Below are 7,143 nucleotides of genomic sequence, written 5' to 3' on the forward strand. Positions count from 1 at the left end.
ACATACAAGTAGCAAAAGGTAAACATGCAAGGAGCAAGATGGAGCATTTTCTTCCCTAAACTGCTTCAAAAATCTAGGAATCCTGAGGTTTTCTTTGCAAACTCACCTTTCTTGTAGATCTGCTTGTCTGGAAAATGTCTTGATGTAAAGATGGTGTTTGCCCAGTGAATCTAGCACTCAGTCACTAAATTGTGGGATATGTGGCATGTGTGCTGCTTCCTGTTAATTTTGCTCTCTCAGGTCAAGTGGTCTGTGGTAAAAGCCGGTATTTCTTTATGCAGACCTGTCACAGCTACAAGTCATGTGCAAATGGATGCCTCTGCAAACATCAAGAACTGTAAGATGCTGAGAATATGTATGTAAGTTTATTACCTGTGTTTAGGAACAATGTTGAAAGCATTTCTTAAAAATTTGATAGGGTCATCAAGCAGACATGAAGGCCATGTTGCTCCAAAATGTGGTAAACAGGGATGGCTTTGAAGCATCAGGGTGCCTAGTGATGCTGTAGGCTTAAATGGCAATACTTGCATGAGCAGCCACCCAGAAATCCATTACAAGACACTGACTGTACTCCTTCAGACTCAGCTTTCCTCAGTCTTCAAACATGGTCAGGAAAAAAGTGTAACTGTTTAGGTCCTGATCTCAGAAAACATATTCCTCTTCCTCCAACACCACAGGTTAAACACTACACACTCCTGGAATTTAATTATTAGAGCTAATATGCACTCAGAGGCTACACCAAAGGGCATGGAGCTCAGGTTTGCAAGTGAGTGGTTACAGCCCCCATCTTAAATTGCACTCACACCTTGATTGTGTCTTAAACAACCAGTAAAACTCAAAAGTCAGCACAAAGCCTTTACATTTCTTGGTTAAAGGAGGTCAACGACCTTGCTTAACAAAACGTATAGAGTTATAAATATTTGTGGGCATATGTGTACTCTTCCAAACAGCCCATGAATCATTCAGCAATTACAAAAGGCCACGCATAACCAGTGGCATATAAAAATGCAATATTTAGAATAATGATTTGTTAAAAACCTCAAATTCGTTCAGAAGATCTGTGGGGTTTATGAGTTGCCATGCTAATGGGAGGCTCTGGGAAACATACTGAAGGGGCTTGCAGTCTAGGTGGAGAATTAGTGTCTTTCTCAGTGTGTCTGTGAAAAAATAGCAATATACTTGTTTGAAAACAGATTTTTTTTTTTTTGCCTTTTATTTCATGATCTAGATGAACTAGACCTGCAATTAGATGCCAATTGAGGTAAGTCCTTGGCTTTGCACAATAGAACAAAATTCCTAAAAATTCTTGTAGTGATGAGCTCGTATTGATCAGAAATTGCCCCCGATTCTTCTATACTTCTGTGAGAGTAAAAAAATCTTCTTGGCTTATTTCCATGTGGTTTCAGTTTTTGATAATAACATGCCTCTCCATATTCACCCAAATCTCCAATGGCAATTTCAGCACGTCTGTAAGATTAAACAAAAAATGTCAGCTAACATCTGTTCCTGTATGAACTCATAAACACAAGGATAATCAATAGCCAGGTACACAGAGTTATAAATGTCACTGCTCCACACTCACGGCTCTCAGATTACAGGTGGGGCAGCTTGCAAAAATCAAACCTCTTCATGCTCCAAACAGCTGGGATTATACTGCCTGTATTGCCGAGAAAATGAAACAAACAGGCAATTCCAGTGTTGTTGCAAGAGTCTTTCATTGATTTGTCAATTTATTATTTGTTAATGAACTGATGGTTAAAAAATGAATGAACAATTCTAGATACCTTTCCTTGAAAATACTAGTGAAATTTAAGCTGCTCCCAGAAGGAGAACCTACTGAAGGCTTTCAGTAATTAGCAATTAGGGAGTATGCTAGACTGCATTAATAGGAATTAACTTGTAAAATTACTAAATCCACGCAGATTTTTTCTTTTTTTTTTTTTTAAACTGATGGAAATGCTAAGGTTGGAACAATGCTTGGTTTACCATAGCACAACAGGATGATCCTATTGGTCAGTCAAGGGAAGTTTGTCACCAACAGAATAAACAGAAGTGCAGGTAGAGGATCCATTTAATAAAGAATTAAAGTGAAGGGTGTGATTAATGTAAATTAAGATAATATTTTTGCAAAGAAGCCTAATTCTCTAAAAAGACAGAAAAAGAGGTTAATAAAGGCTACTGTGTAGATACAATGTGCTGGAGATTTTATATGTGGGAAGATAATATCACAACCAACAATTCTGCATATTTAATGAAAAAAAACAGGTAGCTTACAGATCTTGGAAGGTAATTGTTAATAAAAACAAGAAACAAAGCGTAATATTTCTAACAGAATTTGTCAGCAATCAGAAGTCTCTGCTAGGAAATAGTTTTCTCATAATGCAAGAAAAAATATGGCACTAAAATGGTTTTAATTCTGTCTTTGAAATTCTTTGTTAAAAAGGCAAATACTGTCAAGAGGATAAAGTAACCTCTTTAGCCTCACATAACTGCAGATCTCAAGTAAGCTAAACCTGGTACAAGTAAATTCAAAGAAAAAATAAGATGCTTTCAGGAGAGCAATTGATCAAATATTAAATCAACAAGTGAAGAACACAAACATTTTTTAAACCGCAACAAAAAACCACACTCAATAAAGAAGTAATTATAAACAAGAAAAAAACCCATGTGGTATACAGAAAGCCAGGCTAACATCAAATGATCCTTTTAGCTTCAGAATCCATAACTCTAGTCACCTGTTTTCTGTCTATATACAGAGGCAGTTTTCTTTTAGTGGGCCAAATTTTTTATTTTAAGTTTTTTTCCCTCAATCTGAAAGTTAAATTTCTGGAAGACTTCCTGTGAGGTATCGGAGACCAGATTTTAGCCATTTGAAAGATGGGGGAAGAGCGATGTCTCACTTTGCGGAGTCAAGGTAACAGTGTATAAAAAGGTACATAATGGTATTGGTTTCACTCAGTAGCAGTGGAATTCATGGCATTTATGGCCATGTAATCACCATTCTTTTTCTCACAAAACTGAAATGTTTGCAATGTTTTCCAACCTCAATTCAACTTTGCTGTTGATTACACTTCGTATAATATGTACCTCTCTGTTTCCAGAAAAATTCAAAAGCTATAACAAAAAGGAGAAAAAAAAAATCACATTAATTGGAACAGCTGCTCTTTAGTTCTAGAAAAAGAAAACATGAATAAAGCTACTACAAAGAGTATTTTACTCATGGATTATTTGATCTTTTATGATCAGTTGCTGTCTACTTCCCTGTGATAATGAATACCTAGTCTACTTTTGCTGCTCATAGAAATTGCAAGTGAATTTTGAGAAAGTTGAGAAATAACTTGTTATCCCTATTTGACTTTTCTTGTAGAGAGCTCCACTGTGACAGTTCGTGCCTATAATAATATTTATGTCGGTGTGGAGCAATTCAGGATCAAGGTCCCTGAAGAGCTTATGCATATAACTATTGCAAAGTCAGTACAACCCTTTGTAAATCTGCCAGGAAAAGCTACATGCATATATTAGAGTTTCTTCCAATATGCTTTCCCTTACTTCCTTCTTTTCATTACCATTATTAATACATAAATTATATAACAGTACCAGTTTTATATCTTCTATTTAACAGAAGTATTTATATGCACACATCCAGTACATTTTAATACAAGGGTTTTGCTGTCTAAGTCATTGTAATTGTATGTATGCCTTTCATTTACTAAGAGTGCTGTTTGTTTTTCTTTAAATAGATAGATAATATTGGCAGGAAATAGAATACAGTAATGCCAGGGGGTTTCTGGGGTGGAATTAATTTCTTCTTCCCTGTATGTAGTGTTTTCAGACTAGACAGGAACTGAAGGGCTCTGGAGCATCATTTTCTCAGTTGGCTGGACACAGAAAGCTGAAAAATTAATTTAGTGTCTTTGAGTTGCAAGCCACTTAGAGTGCTGTGAGTCACAAATACAAAATGTTTATGTTATTTATGGTCAAAAAACATTCCCCTACATAACCCCCCACGCCAAAAGCTGCATATTTTAGATCACCTGAAACAGCTTAAGTAATAAGTAGCAAACAACCCAGAAAATAGATTACCATTGCTGTATCAGTTTCAATATAGCATGGCTCTCTTTCTATGGCCTACACATTTTAGCCTCACATTTCTTGCCTTCAGCTATTCAGAACACATTCTCCTAATAAAAAGAATAAAGCATGTTATCCTGAGCCATGGTCTCCCACTGTTGAATCAAGAGACCCTGGACTGCCTCTCTGACTGCCACTGACCAGTGTTGTATTTTATGGGTTAGCATCCACCACGAATACATGGAGCACCTATGGAAAAATCATAGTAGACAGAACAAAATATTGTGTCCAGCTGAAAGTTCAGCTAAGGATCAGGACTAATTTTGAACAGACCTGACCATTTAGCTAACACAATCTCTGTAAATCATTTTTGTGAAAAGCCTTTCTTATCTGTCCCCCTTTAGACATAAGTGCAGCTGTTTAACTGTCTAAAATATACTTTCTGCTTTTGGCAGTCTGAGATGAATTGTAATGTCCTTTTCTCCAGACATACTGTGATGACCAGGGAATGATGTCCTTTCTTTATGAAAGAGATCTTAAAAAATACTACTTAAACTATCAGGGTATTTGTTACCATTTGGACCTGAAATATCTGATCTATTCCATCCTAGGTATTTTCTCCGAAGGACTTCTGCTATGTACTTTGTAAATGGTATATAATAGAAATAGGCTATATAGAGGATAATATGTGAAATTTAATTTAGGAAAAAAGGATCAATAATATACTAAGATAAAATACTAAGATTTTTAAAAGACTATTATAAAAATTAATTTTATTATAAATATGTGCCAATATGAAAATAATTTAGATTTTTCAGAATCAGACTTAGGGTTGGAACTGAAGAGAAATTCTACTTACAACTTCTCGGGAAGGATGAAAATTTCATGGATAGCATAATTTAAAGCAACATGAAACTGCTCTAAGACTATGAGCTGATTAATCCAGTATTATTACATTTGCAACTAATGTACTCATCATAATAAACAGAAAAAGAGTTTTTCATCTCCATCACCCTTAGTGCCCCACCACTGTGCTCATCACACAGGCGTTTTGATGCCTGCACTGTTACCCCAAGCCCTTTTACAAGTAACAAATTATTTCTGTAGCCTAAAGAGAAATTTTAAAAAGTAAACCCACCTTTTATAGTTTTGCACTGTTCAGCCTTAGGATGCATCTCAGGGCCCAGGGACATCAGGCACTTCAGAAAGGAGATATTCAGCAAGAATGGACCCTGTAGTGAAGAACAAGAAACATGGAGGAAAGGTTCTATTTTGAAATTCCATCTCCATGGAGTGGGATTACGTGATCCAGAGCTATCAGGACGTCTCTACCTTTTTGGGACCCCCTAGCCTACAGATTTATGCAAAAGCTGTAATCTTGAACCATTCTTTTTGAAGAACAGAGCCAATATGTTTTCTTTTAAAATCTGCATGAAGGTGGCTGCCTGCCTTCTTGCACCATGGCACAATGGATTGGATGATTTTCTGCAGAGGAAGGATCTGTGTCAACCAGAGGGTGGCTAAACCCATGGCTCAGATCAGGTGAAACAGTACCCTGCAGCTAAGTCACTGGCTTCTCTTAAAATTGTGCTCTCCTGAAAAAGCAGGATAATTCAAAATTCACGGGAACAGAGAAAGGGAAAACAAGGAAAAACATAATGTCTCTGCAGCCTGATAGCCAGCATATTCAGCTAGAGGGCATGTTGCATTTCTGTAGGATATTAACATATAGAGCAGAAATGTTACAAAACTTATTTCTCAAAAGAAAGAAATCTATGTTTCAAAAGTAGAGGTCTTGTTTTAACAATGCTAGTAGTTCTGGATATAAGTTTTGATCTTAAAGCTATGAATTACCAGGTAAGGAGCAGTATGTTTATATTCATATTCAGAAATAAAAATATAGTAATATAACAATTGAAGCAGTACAATGAAAATGCAAAGTTATGGGTTTAGGTTAACACCTTCATTTTCACTACTTTAGGGCAAGAACCAGTGTCAGCTGGGCTATTATTTATGTAAGATCTACCACTACAGATTAAATAAAATATCTGGGAAAAGGAAGCTATATATATTGTTAGCTCAATAGAAAGTCACTGCTCTTACCTCCAGTGGTTTTAGTTGGTTGCATTTGCTCTGCTTCAGAAAAACCACTGTTCATTCGTTTGTATCAGTGAGCTGTTGAGCAGCCCATGTCTTTTCTTGCTACAAGCAGGTGTGATTCATTAGCAGGAGGGAAACTTAAAGTGAAAACGTGATGAGGCAAAGGAAAGATGTCTGTTACCTCTGAAGTCTAAAACTTAGTAGGGTTGTATTTTGGCACTTAGATTTGGAGACAAACAAGCTGGCTTGTGGTAGAATAGTATGAGCTCATGTAGGGCTTTTGTTGTACCTGGTACAAAAGGCAAAATCCTAGAATTCCCTCTCCTAATGTTTTGTGATCACAAAAGCAGCGGTGCATACCATGGGCTTCAGAATAATAAACCTCCATGTCTCAGGTATCATATATTAGTTGAATGTGTTTTCTTTATGTTAAAAGTCATAATCCTAAAGGCTAGTTACTTTTGCTTTTAACCTGTCATCAGCCTGAGATGTGTGCTCCTCCTGGGGTTAGATACTTTCTCACATAAACATGTAGCCCCAACTTCTGTTTTTATGGGAGGATGAGAAGATTTATTAGTAAAACTCTATGCAGGACTTTGAAAATATAAATATATGTTTAAATGTCCAATATTTCAATTGGTCAAAACAGCTATAGTCTCCTTTTGAAATTAAATGTTGCTCCTCTTCTTCACATCCAGCCAACATCCAATATAGTTTTGCTGCAAGTGCATCAAGATGCACAAGATATGTAAGATATGCAATATGTAAGTAGGAAAACATGATGTAGATCAAAGTCTACATCCAATAGATTACTATTTGGATCTATTTATATTTCCAAGTGGGTGCATGACTTTGTCAGGTAAGGATATCCCTTGTCCTTGAATGAAAAATGTTCATTTACAAATGAATTTCAGAGGAGTCATGGTATTTGCATATTAAAATACACCCACAACCCTTTTTTCTCCAGCTGAC

General features: G+C 36.3%; 1 long non-coding RNA gene across 1 annotated transcript; it reads right to left on the reverse strand.

Annotated features, from left to right (window-relative positions):
• Window positions 1-1,256: 1,256 nt before the first annotated feature.
• On the reverse strand, window positions 1,257-6,223 carry LOC132086233 (uncharacterized). Its single transcript, XR_009420391.1, has 3 exons — window positions 6,175-6,223; window positions 5,210-5,303; window positions 1,257-1,467 (listed from the first exon to the last, which is right to left on the reverse strand). It is a non-coding gene; the product is annotated as an uncharacterized LOC132086233 (long non-coding RNA).
• Window positions 6,224-7,143: the final 920 nt, after the last annotated feature.

This window comes from Ammospiza nelsoni, chromosome Z (assembly GCF_027579445.1).
Source record: "Ammospiza nelsoni isolate bAmmNel1 chromosome Z, bAmmNel1.pri, whole genome shotgun sequence".
Lineage (NCBI taxonomy): Eukaryota > Metazoa > Chordata > Aves > Passeriformes > Passerellidae > Ammospiza > Ammospiza nelsoni.